At 42.5% G+C, this 16,054-nt stretch overlaps 1 protein-coding gene across 1 annotated transcript in view; it reads right to left on the reverse strand.

Moving 5' to 3' along the window:
• MAGI1 (membrane associated guanylate kinase, WW and PDZ domain containing 1) overlaps window positions 1-16,054 on the reverse strand; it is a 369,638-nt gene that overhangs the window by 189,523 nt on the left and 164,061 nt on the right. The window lies entirely within an intron of this gene.

Raw genomic sequence — 16,054 nt, forward strand, 5'->3', positions numbered from 1 at the left:
ACCTTAAAAGAAAAGATATTCTAAAAGATTAATAAAATGACTACAGATAACTTCTCAAGCTGTTGTTGAAGTCTTACTAAAGCAGGGGGTAGATATGGAAGCAGAAGTCATCTTCCAAAACTTTTCCATACAGCAGGCCAGGGCATCCCCACTGCCTCTTACTAATGCCTGCAGCAGATTTTCCTCAAGTCCTGCCACAAAGGTGGCCTTGATACTCACACATATTTTTTTTTGTTCATGTCTGGAGAGATTCATATTCTATTTCTGGATCAATTAACATAAGAGTTTTCATGCCAAGGTCCAGTAGGCAATAGCCCATCTTAGAAGACAAAATGAAGGCTGAGTGGATTTTTACCATCTGACAAGACTGCACTGGTAACCACACCATCCAATATTCCTAATCCCAGCAGTTGTTACACAAATGATAATAGTTTGTGCTATATCATTTCATTCTGTCCCATCCTTGTCTTCCAGCTGCTGTCCAAAAGTGATTATAAATAATGGGGCTATGAAAGCCATTCAATAATTAGAAGATTCATTGGCCATATGCCAGCAGTGACAAAAGAGAGTGATTTATGTAAGATGAGTCTGTCACATCTGCCAGATCACAGTTTCATTACGCCTGTGGCTTTAAGGTCACAGTTTAACACTGTTCCAACAACCATTTGTCAAGGGGGTGCTGGGGAGAAGAGGTGAAACACATTATGGTTTTGTTTGCTTTCTTATTTTAACTACTAAGTAAATAAGTAAACAAAGTGCAGCACCCACATTTGTTATTTCATGTCTCTTGTGAGGTCAAAGACACAAGAACATATAGTGAAAGAGAAAACATTCATCATGGTTGTCCAGAGTTCAGATAAGATCACAAAGCAAACCCAGCCAGCTTAAAAGCTTTAAGTGTTCATTTGGCTTCTTAAATTTGCTACAATCCAAACATGTTCTACCCTCCAGCCACCCACGAAACGAAGGCACCTTGTAAACCCACACCAAGTTGGTAAATTAACGGCTGTGACGTTTCCTTTACACAAGTAAACTTAAAACCCTTTTATGGCTCAGTGTGCTAAAAGATATTTAAACCCTGCCATGGGAGTTCAGCTCAACAATTAACATGGCTCAGCAGATACTCACTTTGATTCCAATTCTAGTTTCTTCTCTTTTGTCCTCTATTAAAAACAAACAAACAAAAAACACCAATGAACTTTTATTGCTGCGTACAAACTAGTCCCATAAAGTCCAGATGTTTGAATGCTCCCTATAGATGCTTCAATAGCCACATCTGCTATTGTCAGTGATTGCTTCCATCCCCATTTGACAGTCATTGTTGACAAAAACTACTGGTCTGAGGGTACAAACTGTCTTTGCTGGAAATACTACACCCAGTCCCAATCAGTATGTTACTTTAATTCATACCAGCCTGCTACAGCCAAACTCCAGATAGATGAACTGCTCAGATCAGAGCCTAGACATTCCCAACAAATCCATACCACGGCCAAAGCAAAATGACTGCCCATCCTTTTCCTACCTCCCTGAAATAAAACATAAAATACCTTCCAATTTTTCTGCTTTAAGACCTGCTCAGAACAACAAAGCCACAGCCCTTGCAAAATCTTTCCAGGGGAAGGAAATTATGATAAACTGAAGGGTTTTGCTATAAAGAATTGCACAAAGTTCCAGGATGAACTACCTACACAGCAATAAAACTCAACTTTGATGGAGCATGGTTAAGACTTCAGCAGCAGCCTAGCTGCTGAATCAGCAGAGAGCACTTCAGTGCAGCTACGTATTCGTGTCTGGAGAATGAATAACCCTGGGTACTTTATTACTAGCAAAACTTCTTAAAATATTATTTTAGGTGTAAGTTGTGAATCTGGAGGAGATGTATTCACTCAAAACTTTCAGGTCATGTTCAAATCAGGGGCAGGCAAGAGCTTTCTTGGCACAGTACCTTTTTGGTATCAGTCTCAATATGCATGGGTGAACGAACCAGCAGTGAAGTGGTAATTCAGCATTGGCTGCTACAGAAACACACTTAGCAGATCATAAATCCCCAGTGAAACTATTCTACAAGCACCTCATCTACTGGATTCAGCAGGGTGCTCCACCTTAATTTCTGTGCATTTACAGTGATTCATATTTCTAATGTAAATTTAAACAAATGATCTTTCAGCTGAGAAGTACCAAAAAACCCCACAGTGTTCAAGCTTGGAGGTTGCAAAGCAAAAATATTATCAGTTGTACGCCAGACCTGAACATTTTGAGTGCTTGTGACAAATACAGTTCTGTTGCCCTTAGCTGAATTCAGATCAGTAACACCAGCAAATGCAGCAGAATGCCCAGACTTCATCCCCCTTTGGCCTTTTCAAGCTCTGGTACCCTCAAGTTGCAGCCCTGAATTTCTTAAGGCTCCTGGAGAAGAAATCTTCCTTCATCCTCTGACATCTTTGCAGCCCAGGACAACCCTGACCTGGGAGAGGAGGTGGCCACGCAGCCACAACTTCATCCCAGCAGGGGTAACATGGTCTGTCATGGATGGTGCCTTCAGGAAAAGATGCAGATTACTGTCACATCCTAGATAAAGTTTGACAGCAGGATGACCTAGAGGTCTGGGTAACATTGACATTGCTCTCACAGAACAAGGAAAAAAACCAGAGAAAATAAGAGCCTTGTGGCAAGCAAATACAACCTGAACCTTTAAGTCACTACTACATTAAAACATTTACTAAGTCAGGCTCTCTTTTTGAGGGGAGTCAAAGGAAAACCTGGATAGGCATAGTCCAATCATCTGTGAGCTACTGCATGAATGATGGTAGAAATAGAATACACAGAATAAACCAGGTTGGAAGAGACCTTCAAGATCATCGTGTCCAACCCATCAACCAATCCAACACCACCCAAACAACTAACCCATGGCACCAAGCACCCCATCAAGTCTTCTCCTGAAAACCTCCAATGACGGTGACTCCACCACCTCCCCCAGCAGCCCATTCCAATGGGCAATCACTCTCTCTGTATAGAACCTTTTCCTAACATCCAACCTAAACCTCCCCTGGTGCAGTCTGAGACTGTGTCCTCTTGTTCTGGTAAATCTGGTAAATCAGGCCTTTCTATCTCAAGAAGAAACTGTTCTATTATTTTCTTTCTCAAAATACTAAGGTTTGAGTTTGATGTTTTTAAGAGCACTGCTAACTATATCTACAGTCCTGGATTCCTCCTGTGTCTGAGCAGGTCAGTGTTGGTGGGTGGGGGTTGCTAAAGCTGTGTCCCCATGCGGGAAAAACCTGATTCTTTTGATCTTTGTCACAGCTTTCATGCCAAGGGGTCCAACCTTACAGGAAAGGCATAAGGAAGAGTATGATGCCACTTTCTGTTCCTCTCTTCTTAAAGCAAGTACAGGTATCTTTAGTGTCCACATGGAGACCACAGCACCATGAGACTGAATAAAGGGTGACATTTCTCCAGAGAAAGTGGCAACTGTAGCTGCCCCAGGGAAGTCTAGAAGGAGGGAAAATCTGAGACACATGAAGGAAAAAATTACAGGTAAATAAAAACTGCAGCTCAAACAACAAGAGCCTATGGTGAATAGAAGAGAAAAAAGAAAGGTCAGCAGTTTTCATGAGTGTTTGCCACAGATACCTCCAAAACACATTTGAACTGATCAGGGACAGAGCTCCATGGCTTTATTGCATCCATATGGGTGCTGGCAGATGTAGAGCCAGACAGGGTGCTTTTTGTTTACAGCACAGTTAATCATGAACCCAACTAACTAAAAGCTGGAGATTAACTACTACTCTGCAACTGACTCACAGGAGTCCTCTTTTCTTCCCTCATGCTATTTTCAAGAAATTCTGCAAGTTCACTGCTCTTGCCACAGATTTTTGTTTTCCTTTTTCACATTGAAGGATCCAGAGACATACAACAAGCAGAGAGCCCAGAAGCTCAGGTGGTCCCTGGGAATAACAACAGAGAGCAAAGTAAATGAAGGGAGTTGCTGGGATCACAAATACATGGTATTTTCCTACTAAAAGGAAAAATCTCCAAGATAAACCATAATACTGATTAATAGCCACACATACTATAAGGTTTCCACAGGAAAGTTCTGGGAGACAGGTGTGCAAAGAACAATGGAACACAACGTCCTTTAGACTCGTTTTCAATGAAATCTGGATTAGCATCACACCAAGTACTTTAGACAGTTCTGTGGCCAGATTAGTGTTGAACCAGAGGCTTAAATTAACTGGCTGACAAACAAGCTGTAACATTAAAGTCACGTCCATAAATGCTTCCTCTTGGTGGTGACCTCAAACCAAGTGCCCAGAGAAAAGCCTCAGCTCTGTAAAACTCCACAGAAAGCCAGACCCAGAGGTGGACTTAGGGAAGCGAAGAGGCTCCTCCAAGTAAAGCATTTTGTCTTGCACACAAAGACACTGCTGTGTTGAGGCTTTTCACACCGCGTGTTCCAGCCAGGAAGAGCAGTAAGGAGGATGAAGTGGCCAGTACTCGGCAAGAATCGTTGATGCTGCCACGTAGGCTTTAAAAGGGAAAAAAATTAAGAAAGGAAAAAGCTCCTCCACATCGGAAGTGAACGCAGAATGAAATCATTGTGAGAGAGTAGCATGGGATGTAGCCTCTCTCCATGAGCGGCTCTGAAAGAATCAGGCTGACTGGCTGATGCCTCGTCTGCACTAAGCCTTCCCATCAATGAACACAGACTGGGCTACGTGAGCAACCCAACCTTCCGGTCATACTTTATTAGGAAAGCATAGTCTGCATGGCAATCACATAAGAGCACTTCACAGAATCACAGAATTTCAGGGGCTGGAAGGGACCTCGAAATATCATCTAGTCCACGCCCGCTGCCAGAGCAGGATCACCTACATCAGCTTACACAGGAACGCATCCAGGCGAGTTTTGAATATCTCCAGAGAGGGAGACTCCACAACCTCCCTGGGCAGCCTGTTCCACTGCTCTGTCATCCTCACAGGGAAAAAAAATTTCCTCATATTTACATGAAACTTCCCATGCCTCAGCTTCCACCCACTGCCCCTTGTCCTGTCATTGGGTACCACCCAGCAGAGCCTGGCTCCATCCTCTGCGAACGCACCCTTTACATAAACATTGATGAGGTCGCCACTCAGCCTCCTCTTCTCCAAGCTAAAAAGCCCTCAGCTGCCTCAGTTTCTCCTCATATGGAAGATGTTCCACTTCCTTAAACATCCTCATGGCTCTGTGCTGGACTCTGTCCAGTAGCTCACTGTCTTTCTTGAACCGAGGGGCCCAGAACTGGACACAATATTCCAGATGCAGCCTCACCAGTGCAGAGTAGAAGGGGAGAACCTCTCTCGACCTACTGGTCACACCCCTTCTAATCCACCCCAGAATGGCCTTGGCCTTCTTGGCCACAAAAACACATTGCTGGCTCATGGTCACCCTTCTGTCCACCAGGTCCCTTTTGCCTTCAATGCTCTTCATCAGGTCCATCCCCAACTTATACTGGTACACGGAGCTGTTCCTTCCCAGGTGCAAGACTCTACACTTGCCCTGCCACCTACTCTGCAAAACCACATTGCATGAAGCAACCTGGAAAAGGGACCATTGTTTCTTTTCCTTAGCTCCAACTCAAAGCTGTCTGTGAGCCTTTCCATTTTGGGGAAGCAGGGATGGCTTACAGCAGGCAGTAGGAGCACGGCAGAGGGTGAAAGAAGTTTCGACAGAACAGTAAGAGCAAGAAAAATCAAAATGGAAAGCACTTGCAGTCTTTCACTCAAAGGCAACGACCCGTTTCTGGAAATCAGATGCATATCTTTATATGCCTCCTGAAAGGAGTCACCATATGTTCTAAAAGTAGGATATAATATTTGAGCTGTAAAAGCCAAATCAGCTTGAGAAACAGACGGCATTACAATGCTTTAGCAGAACAAGCCCCACATAACAATATGCCAAGGAACTCATTTTCTACAACAGCACCAGGAAAATATTTGCAAAATACAAACCCCATTCCCTACAGCACATGATTGTTCCAGAAAAATGGGGGGGGAAAGTGAGGGAATTACCCAGTACTGGCATATATGAGTAGCTACCCTTATTCTTTGACTTTTTTTGCTTGCTCTTCTCTGTAATTGAAGCATGGGTAGTGGTAGTTTGACCTCAAACTCCTTCAGCAGTCAAGCTAAGTTTCATTCTCGTTCTTCCCTGATTGCTGGAGGGACAGACTCCCATTGCCCAGCCAGGTCACCTCTGAATACTAATCACAGCTTTATAGTTTTTCACACTGGCTCCCAGGCATATGTCAATATTAACAGCCTGATTTCCAGAGGTATTGAATACATAAAATCTAATGCTGAGAACCTGAGATTGTTAGGCCGTAAACACACACTAAATACAGACGTTAGAACACCAGAATTTTGCTGCTGTTTTTTAAGTTACTTTTTGTCTTCACAAGTATCTCAATCAGACAGAATCATAGAATCGTTAGGATCTTCTAGTTCCAACCCCCTCTGCCATGGGCAGAGACACCTCACACTAGACTATCTTGCTCAGAGCCACATCCAGGATATGGACGTGCTGGAGTGTGTCTAGAGACGGGCCATGAGGATGATCAGAGGGCTGGAGCACCTCTCCTATGAGGACAGACTGAGGGAGTTGGGGCTATTCAGTCTGGAGAAGAGAAGGCTCCGAGAAGACCTTATTGTGGCCTTCCAGTATCTTAAGGGGGCCTACAAGAAAGCTGGGGAGGGACTTTTTAGGGTCTTAGGGAGCGATAGGACTAGGGGGAATGGGAAAAAAAAATACAAATGGGTAGATTCAGATTGGATGTTAGAAAGAAGTTCTTCCCCATGAGGGTGGTGAGACACTGGAACAGGTTGCCCAGGGAGGTGGTTGAAGCCCATCCCTAGAGGTTTTTAAGGCCAAGCAACCTGATCCAGTGTGAGGTGTCCCTGCCCACAGCACAGGGTTGGAACTAGATGATCCTTGAGGCCCCTTCCAACCCTAACAATTCTATGATTCTATGACTCCATGATTCTAAGAATTGCACCAAATAACCTGAGGAACATGTGCAAGTTATTGGTTGCATATATTAATGAGTTCCAGGAAATGAATGAGTATGTCAATCAGTTTCTGAAAAATTAGCAAGCATGCATAGAATGTCCACAAACATTCTATGTACAGTGCAAAAATGAAAAGGCATGCCTGCTATCTAACACCAGCATTGGTCTTAAGAGTTTCTTTGCCATATTCAGTAAGAAAGAAACAAAACCAGAAACAAGACTTGCTGGGCCCTCCCCACAGCAAGTAAAGGTCCTGTTCCTACTACAATATTTTCAAACAGTACACAACTTAGGCTCCAGAGATGGATCTGCTGCCCTTTTTAATAAAAAAAATGAAATAAAATCTATAATTACACATTCATGGTCATATAGAAGAGACACCAAACCACTAACATACAATACATAAATGAAGCACACAGGCCACAACATTCTGTGATTTATAAAGTCAGGCTCTCAAAGCTGAAAACCATTATGAGCTAAATCTGTAGGGGGAAAAACATTTAAACAGAAAAATGTGTTTAACAATTGGGAGCTGTTGAAGCACACTTTACAGGAGGCACAAGAAGCTACAAAAAATTGAGCAGGAAGGTCACACTGGTTCAAAACCCAACCTGGCTTACAGGGAACATGACTACAGCTTTTTTTAAGTTCATGTTGTAGAGAAAGGGGAAACAAGATCTAAGAACTGGACTAGCTCTGGTTAAGTATGTACATAGAATAGAATAAACCAGGTTGGAAGAGACCTTCAAGATCATCGCGTCCAACCCATCAACCAATCCAACACCACCCAAACAACTAACCCACGGCACTAAGCACCCCATCAAGTCTTCTCCCGAAAACTTCCAGTGATGGCGACTCCACCACCTCCCCAGGCAGCCCATTCCAATGTGCAATCACTCTTTCTGTATAGAACTTTTTCCTAACATCCAACCTGAACCTCCCCTGGCGCAGCCTGAGACTGTGTCCTCTTGTTCTGGTACTGGCCGCCTGGGAGAAGAGACCAACATCCGTCTGTCTACAACCTCCCTTCAGGTAGTTGTAGAGAGCAATGAGGTCTCCCCTGAGCCTCCTCTTCTCCAGGCTAAGCAACCCCAGCTCCCTCAGCCTCTCCTCGTAGGGCTTATGCTATGTTATGTTAATTACTCTAACTCTCTAACTGCAAATATGTTCTGTTTACTTTCAGTCTTCCATTGGAACTGTTTTCTAATGATTGAAGGATCCTCTCCATCCCTGGAAAATGTAACAGCAAGATTGAAAGGTTGTTTTTTTCCTTGCAAAAGCATGTTCAAGTACAAAGAGAAATTGATTTGAACTAGTTCTATAACGTCCTGGGCTATCCCCTCTATTTCTAATTTAGAAAGACAATGCTGAACAGGCAGGTAAAAGAGCTGGAAAAAAATCAGTGATCCAACAGCAATTTAAAACAGTTCAGAGCAAAATGATACAATGAGCCTAATCTTTTCAATTACTCAGCTGACTAAGAAACTACACAAGTTCAGAAAACCTCACTGGTAAAAGGGAAGTGTTAATGTGCTGGTTCAGTTATAAAAGCAATTCAAAAAACAGCATTGTGGGCCTCTCTTTTGTGCAGGGAATGGAAATTCAATTCTAAAATATGGGGAGACCAGCTCCATTAGTGGTAAGTCCACACTGGGAGAGGGTATCACAGTGAAAAGGGCCAAGAAGGAGGTCTTATCGGGGCTTTTTGAAGTCAGGAAGGCAGCACACCTGTGCTAAGGGCTGGCAGCTGGTGGGCAGGCTGCTCAGGTGGTGTGGGCAGAGCCAGAACCCCCTTGGCACAGCTAAATGAGGTGTAAACAACCACACAAATACATCTCAGAGAGGGCAGCAACAGCCCCACCAAGCACAGAGGTGAGCTCAGTTGATTGTAACTGGTCCCTTCCCAGAAGATGACCCAGCATGGTAACTACACAGATAAAGGCCATTGCCAGGAGGGATGTGGGGAGCCTGTGTTCAGCCCTGCTGAGATCAGAGTGTAGGAAAGACATTGAGGTCCTGGAGTGGGTCCAGAGAAGAGTAACAAGGCTGGTGAGAGGTGTGGAGGGCATGCCACATGACAAGCATTGTGATGTTTAGTTTGGAAAAGAGAAGGCTAAGGGGAGATCTTACTGCTCTCTACAACTACCTGAAAGGAGGTTATAGTGAGGCTGGCGCTGGTCTCTTCTTCCATGTAACTAGCGACAGGATGAGAGAAAATGGGTTTAAGTTGTGTCAGGGGAGGTTTAGACTGGACATTAGGAAAAACTTCTTTACTGAGAGAGTGGTGAGGTATTGAAACAGGCTAGTCTATGATAGAGTTACCATCCCTGGAGGTGTTCAAGCAGCATGTAGATACAGTGGTTCAGGATAAAGTTTAATGGTCATGGTATTTGGGTTACGGTTGGACTCAATGATCTTAAAGGTCTTTTCCAACTTTAATGATTCTATGACTTTAAAGCACTGAGAGAATACATGAGCTGGCTGGAGGAAGCAAGAACTATGGCAGGCCAGTTTGTTATGAGTTTTAATAAAGTACTTCCCACATCTTATTGACAAAACTCAAATTGTCAGTTGAAGTGAATGAGGGCAATGTTACTCTTCGATATTCCCCACACTGTCATATCAAACAAAACCACTCTGATTCTCAGGACCACCTCTGCCACAAAGAGCAACCACTTCTACAACCACCACGTTAAAGGCTGGACAATGACAGCAGCTTAAACATCAGGGGGAAAGTTGCTTTCAAACCCCAAAACTAAATCAACTTGAATAACTCTAGTCTCTAACACAAATTTAATACCTCATATAAAGCAAGTTAGGATATTAAAAAGGACATGAAAAAGCTCACTAGGCTCTGCAACAAACTTCTTTTTAGCCTTGGTCACAAGGCCTTGTTTTCTCAGTGTGTTTAGGAGTGCCTGTATCATGTTTCTGTCACCCTAACTTTCCCCCCCCAAGAAACAAATATGAGTATTACAGATGGTAAAACCCACATTTTTCTCAAGCAGGAAATAAATGTTTATATGTGGCATACAGCAAAATATATATTTCCAGAGACAATTGCCACAAGATTTAGATTTATTAGTTCAGGGCAGGAATTTTTAATGGAAAACACATTTTTGGGGGGGGGAATAAGAATTTTAATTGCAAAGAAACAGCATACAAATGGTTCCTTCAGATGTAAAGCAGTGCAGTTCTGCAACAGAATCAAAAGGACCATTCTGTGATTCTTTTGGTGACAAACAGAATATTGGAATAAAGAAACAAAAGCTCGACTCGAGTGCAAGGCAGATTAGACATTTTCCATGGAATGCCTTTGACCACAAAATGGCATTTGTCATAAACTAAAGCACTCTGCAGGAACATGACATTTATGCAGAAATCAGACAGAGCTCTGACAGCACCTTTTCAGGTCCTGCCTTAGCTTGCCAGGCTGCTGTGATCCTGGCCACTAGTTTGCAAGTTTCCAAGCTCAGTCCAGTCAAAATGCCTCATATTTCCTTCTTAAAACCCTCAGAAATTGATCAAGCAAGAGATGCAAGGAATAACAGCATTGGCCTTGTATTTCTGCTGAGTGAATCTCACTGTGGTTTCTGACTGTGTGTTACTTTTGAGATTTTGGAGAGCTTTACCTATGCTTATTAAGTCACCGGGAGTTTTTCTGGTGACTTAAAAGGACCTGAGATCAGGACCTCCCAGCCTAGTAAGAAAAGGTATCAGACAAATAGCATGCAAAGTGAATAGCTATTTATCAAAGGAGCAATCTAGAATACTGCACTGTCACCAGCTGAACACAGACCCATTTTAGAGTCTGGATACATGGTAGATGAACAAAGAAGGAACTTGGTAAGATGGTTGGTTGGTTGTTTTAAATAAAATCAGTTTTGAGCACAATGCACACAACAGGCTTCCTGGAACCACAGATGACCAATTCACCTAGGGAATCCCAAATCCTCCAGAGAAGTGCTGCACTATTGGCTGCAGCTTTGTGTCAAGTCACACTCACTTGCTACAAGCCCCATGGTGAGGCCCTCAGCTTCCTAGAGATAAACTCTGCTTCAATTTCTGAGCAAGTCCAGCCAGGATGGCCTGGTACCACCTACTGACTTCAATGTATTGTGTTTTCACACTTCTTTCCTTGGAGTTGTAAAATTATATGCCTAAATATTAATTCATTGGTCTAATATCACCCTTCTTTGGTTTTGGTCCTTCCTTTAAGGCAGCCTGTTTGATAGTTAAGCTTTTAGAAGTTTAAGAGACTGGCCCTTTTGTGATACAATGCTCCCCTGTTGCTGCCTTTCCACCAGACCCAAAAGTTCCATTCAAGTAAGGTACACCCAGAGCTGCTCCATGTACACAAAAGCCTACACTGCCAGTACATAAATGGCAGATGCATCTACACAGGTGGACAGCTGAACTACTCATAACTTGCAGCCCTTTCCAAAGGAAGTAGATTTCCTAGCACAATCAGTGAGAAAATAACCTTGTTAGCAAATAAGCCGAGGTTCTTTTAAATTAATCAGTTCTTTTTCATCCAAACAGTACAGATAATGAAAGAGATGATGACATTTTACATGACCTATAAAGAGGAGAGTTTCTATTTTAGGCTCTCCTTCGTAAGGGTGCCAGGATGATTATGTTTTGTTTACTGGACAGAATAATCTCTTATTTGTTAAGGCATGGATGCAATTCTACACGGTACAAAATTTTATCTTCTATTGTCTTAATTATCTGGAGGGTTGAAACATGAGATGATAGCACAGAACAAAATGAATATTAATGTGTTCAATCTGAAATTTCAAAACATGAGGGCTTTCTTTTGCTCATGTGCTTAACATGCCACTTCAGACTAGTGAACTATATCCCATTTAGCTGATATTGTTTCCCCAAGTAGCATAAAAACAACAGACACCAACCTTCTGCAGACTCCCTGCATTTCCAGTGTTCAAACACAACCTTTTCCTCTGACTTGAATGTGTCCACAGAAGGGCAACAAGGCTGGGGAGAAGCCTCAAGCATAAGCCCTATGAGGAGAGGCTGAGGGAACTGGGGTTGTTTAGCCTGGAGAAGAGGAGGCTCAGGGGAGACCTTATTGCTGTCTACAACTACCTGAAAGGAGGTTGTAGCCAGAAGGGGATTGGTCTCTTCTCCCAGTCAACCTGCACCAGAACAAGAGGACACAGTCTCAAACTGTGAGGGGGGAAGTTTAGACTCGAGGTGAGGAGAAAGTTCTTCACAGAGAGAGTTGTTAGTCATTGATTGTAATGTGCTGCCCAGGGAGGTGGTGGCGTCACCATCCCTGGAGGTGTTCAAGAGGGGACTGGACGTGGCAGTTGGTGCCATGGTTTAGTAGTCATGAGGTGTTGGGTGACAGGTTAGACTTGATGATCTTTGAGGTCTTTTCCAACCTTATTGATTCTATGATTCTATGACTCCCCTTTGACGTCATTTACTATAAAGTTTTTAAATGCTTCCTGCTTAGAACAGCTACACCACTGGTTTTAAAGTTCTTTGTGATGCCTTTATCACCTTCAGCATGTCTGCATGTCAGCATGAAGGTACAGGCAGTGGGAGCCTGCCTTGTCTCTCATTTAACTCATCTGTGTTGTAATATGTAGGGAATTCGGTGTCAAGAAGAAAAAGGTACACATACCCCAGGAAAAGGTGTGGAAAAGAAGGAAGTCTATGATGGCAAACAGCACACAGTGACATTAGTAGGTTTTCTACCTTTCTAGAGAAAAATCAAAGGGAGCTTATTGTGCTGATCTTTAATTAAAGCAACCATAATGTGTGGCCTGAACAGGTCAGAGTGATTTCCAAAGTATCAATAGGGATTGAGAAAGGCAGCTTTTACCTGGTTTAATTCTTTCACAGTTTCATCCTGTTGTTACTAATGGTGACATTTCTAGGTTTGAAAAAGGGAAGAACTGAAAGGCTTAGTCACACCCCCACCCCCACCCCTTTTTTTTTGTAAGAAGAGGAGCTGGGTTGGGTTTTATTTCTAGGGGTTTTTTCCAGTTCCATACACAGTTTTTGAATTTTAAAATAATTACCAAAAGTGGTCAGAAATACCAATTAATAGAAGGTTGGGTTTTAATTTTGAATCAATATTGACAGTCAAGCTATACTGACTAAAAAATATAATCTGTATTTCAGGGAGAGAAATATAAGTTGCCTGAAAAACACAGAAACAAAGACCCCCACATGGCTTATGAAGATAATTCCTTTTTAATTTGGTTTTCATGGAAAAGGAAGAATAGCTGCATTAAGGCCTGGGTGTCTCTGTAGCACCCTGCACACACTGAGAAAGTGAAGCAATGTCTCAGGTTTGACTTGGCTCTTGCAGACTCCAGGGATAGCTGCAAACACAGCAATAACAATATGAAAGATCCTTCTCTCATTATGCTGGTTTATGTCATGACTATTTGAAGGCCACATTTGTTTGCATCTAAACAACTGCATCATAGGTTTTCCTCTTTGGGGATATTTTTGTTTGTTTTTCACTACACTGCAAAATCCCCCCCAAATGCATTTCAGGAGCTCCAAATTCAATCAAGTGGATTAACTTTACGCCCACCTAAGCAGCATTCAGAATATGAAAACATTCCTTATCAAGGGGGTTCTGTTGCAAGCCTGGATTCACTGAAGGACAAGACAAAACAAAGACAGTGCTGCATAGGCATTATGGCACTGTTAGGATAATCCACCTGGGGCAGGAACACCCACAGCTAAGTGGCCACAACCTCTTCTGACCAAAAGACTGCACTCCAATGTATTCAACTGTGTAGAGCTAGAAAGATCAAAAAGGTAAAAAGTGGGATTTACAGGTATTAAAAGTTTAAGGAAGCCAGTCAAGAATGTGAATAAGCTGCTAATAATCACCATCCCTCCATTTAAACCCTAACAGGAGGTAAGTGGATGGGATCTGAGGCTCCTCAAAGCCCTGTTTTATGGGTATAGGGGGCTGGAGGTTCCTTCCTTCCTTAGTTTGTGTCTGTCCCACAACTTACTATATTCTATTCTAGTTACCCCATGACACTAACCCTTTACTCCAGGGAAGGAAAGCCCTGAGCCTCTCTTTCCATGGCCAGCAGCTTCTCTGAAATACTCCATGCTGTCCTTCTGCCCACCCCACACAAGCTTAAAACTCCAGGTCACTATCACCTTTGCAAAGCTCATATACAAAAGCCCTCCTACTGTATTTCCAGTCTGTTTAAACACACAACAGTATGTGTGCATAAACATGAATATCACAGAATCACCAAGGTTGGAAGAGACCTCAAAGATCATCAAGTCCAACCTGTCACCACAGATCATCTGCTTATTGGATGCTACAGGACATTCCCACCTGAGCACATACAAATAACAATCGATACCTGCGTACATGCAATGCCACTTGCTGCAATCAAAGAATAAAGCCACCCAAAAAACATCCACCTAAAAATTAAAATGCAAAACTAAAAAGACAAAAAAGACTGGCATTAACAGCCAAACAAAGTACAACTGAGAATGCAGTTAAACTGGCTGAGGTAAACTGAGAGCAGAACATATCTGATAAATGATGAAATCATACTCTCTAGCAGATTAGTGTCTGCAGAACAGAAGGGCTGAAGAACACAAACACTTCAGTGTGACAGCTATAAATCAGAGCTTAATGAAATGATAAGCTATTTATGCAAAGCATTCACGGCTCTGACAATTCATTTGCACAACGTGAAAACAGAGTAGAAAATCTGTCAAAACATAAATACAACAGTGACCCATTGACACAGGGGCAAAATGCAAAGGGGAGAATCGAGATCAGGACACAAGGGCCACAATTACTGCAGCATTCTTGTAACAACATTTCTCCACATTGCGATTTTTCCATCAACAAAGTAGATCTAAGGAACTCATTAACATGAATAAAAATGAATCAGGCATTATTGAAAGGGAAGAGAGAAATCTGCATCTTATAATTTGAATTAAGATTTCCTGCTGGAGAACGCCTTTATCTTCCAGGCAGAGTAGCGAAGTGATTGTGCCAAGGACTTTAATTGAGAAATACAGCACACAAAAGGGCTGCTTATATGCATAGCTCAGTGGAAGATAGGAAGTAGAAATAAGTCCTCTGGACTAAAATGAATATTGCACATCAAATGATGTTGCCAAGTGCCATTGCTTATCTATGAAATATCACCTTTAAATCTGTTTCCAAGAAAATCACACTGCTTCCCCCAATAAAAAAAGCTGTTACTTTTAAGTAACTACCATTATGCTACACTAAACATAGATACATCCATGCCAAAGCAAGAAGGAGGACTTGTACTTCGTTTTGAAAGTCACTGATCTGGTGAAAACATTGGTATTTTAACCACCAAGTTTAATTTTGAAAGGATTTGAGCAGCTTTACTGTCCAGCAGCCATGAATAATTCTGTGCTTGAATACTTCTAGAAGTACATGAAGCAGAGCACTACTCCAACAGACAGCACAGGCCATTATTCTCACTAGCTTTAATAGCAAATTAATGCAAGGTAAACAAACTGTGCACTTCTCTCAACCCATCTAAATTAATATATATCACAGTATCATTAAGGTTAGAAGAGACCTCAAAGATCATTGAGTCTAACCTGTCACCACAGACTTCATGACTAGACCATGGCACCAACTGCCACATCCAATCCCCTCTTGAAGACCTCCAGGGATGGTGACTCCACCACTATCCTGGGCAGCACATTCCAATGACGAATGACTCTCTCGGTGAAGAGCCTTCTCCTCACCTCAAGCCTAAACTTCCCCTGGCGCAGCTTGAGACTGTGTCCCCTTGTTCTGGTGCACACACATATACAGATATAGCCATACAACTATTTCCTGGAATATTTCAGTTTCCATAAGCAGCACAACCAATAGTTTTGACCTTCCTATGAAGAGAAGATGAATGGATTAGGGATTCTCTCTGTGCCCAAGAGTATACATGCAGTAGGAGCTTTTGAATACTTCTGCATCACTTCAAGACCCTGTTTCAATA

Source organism: Dryobates pubescens, chromosome 1, assembly GCF_014839835.1.
Source record: "Dryobates pubescens isolate bDryPub1 chromosome 1, bDryPub1.pri, whole genome shotgun sequence".
NCBI lineage: Eukaryota > Metazoa > Chordata > Aves > Piciformes > Picidae > Dryobates > Dryobates pubescens.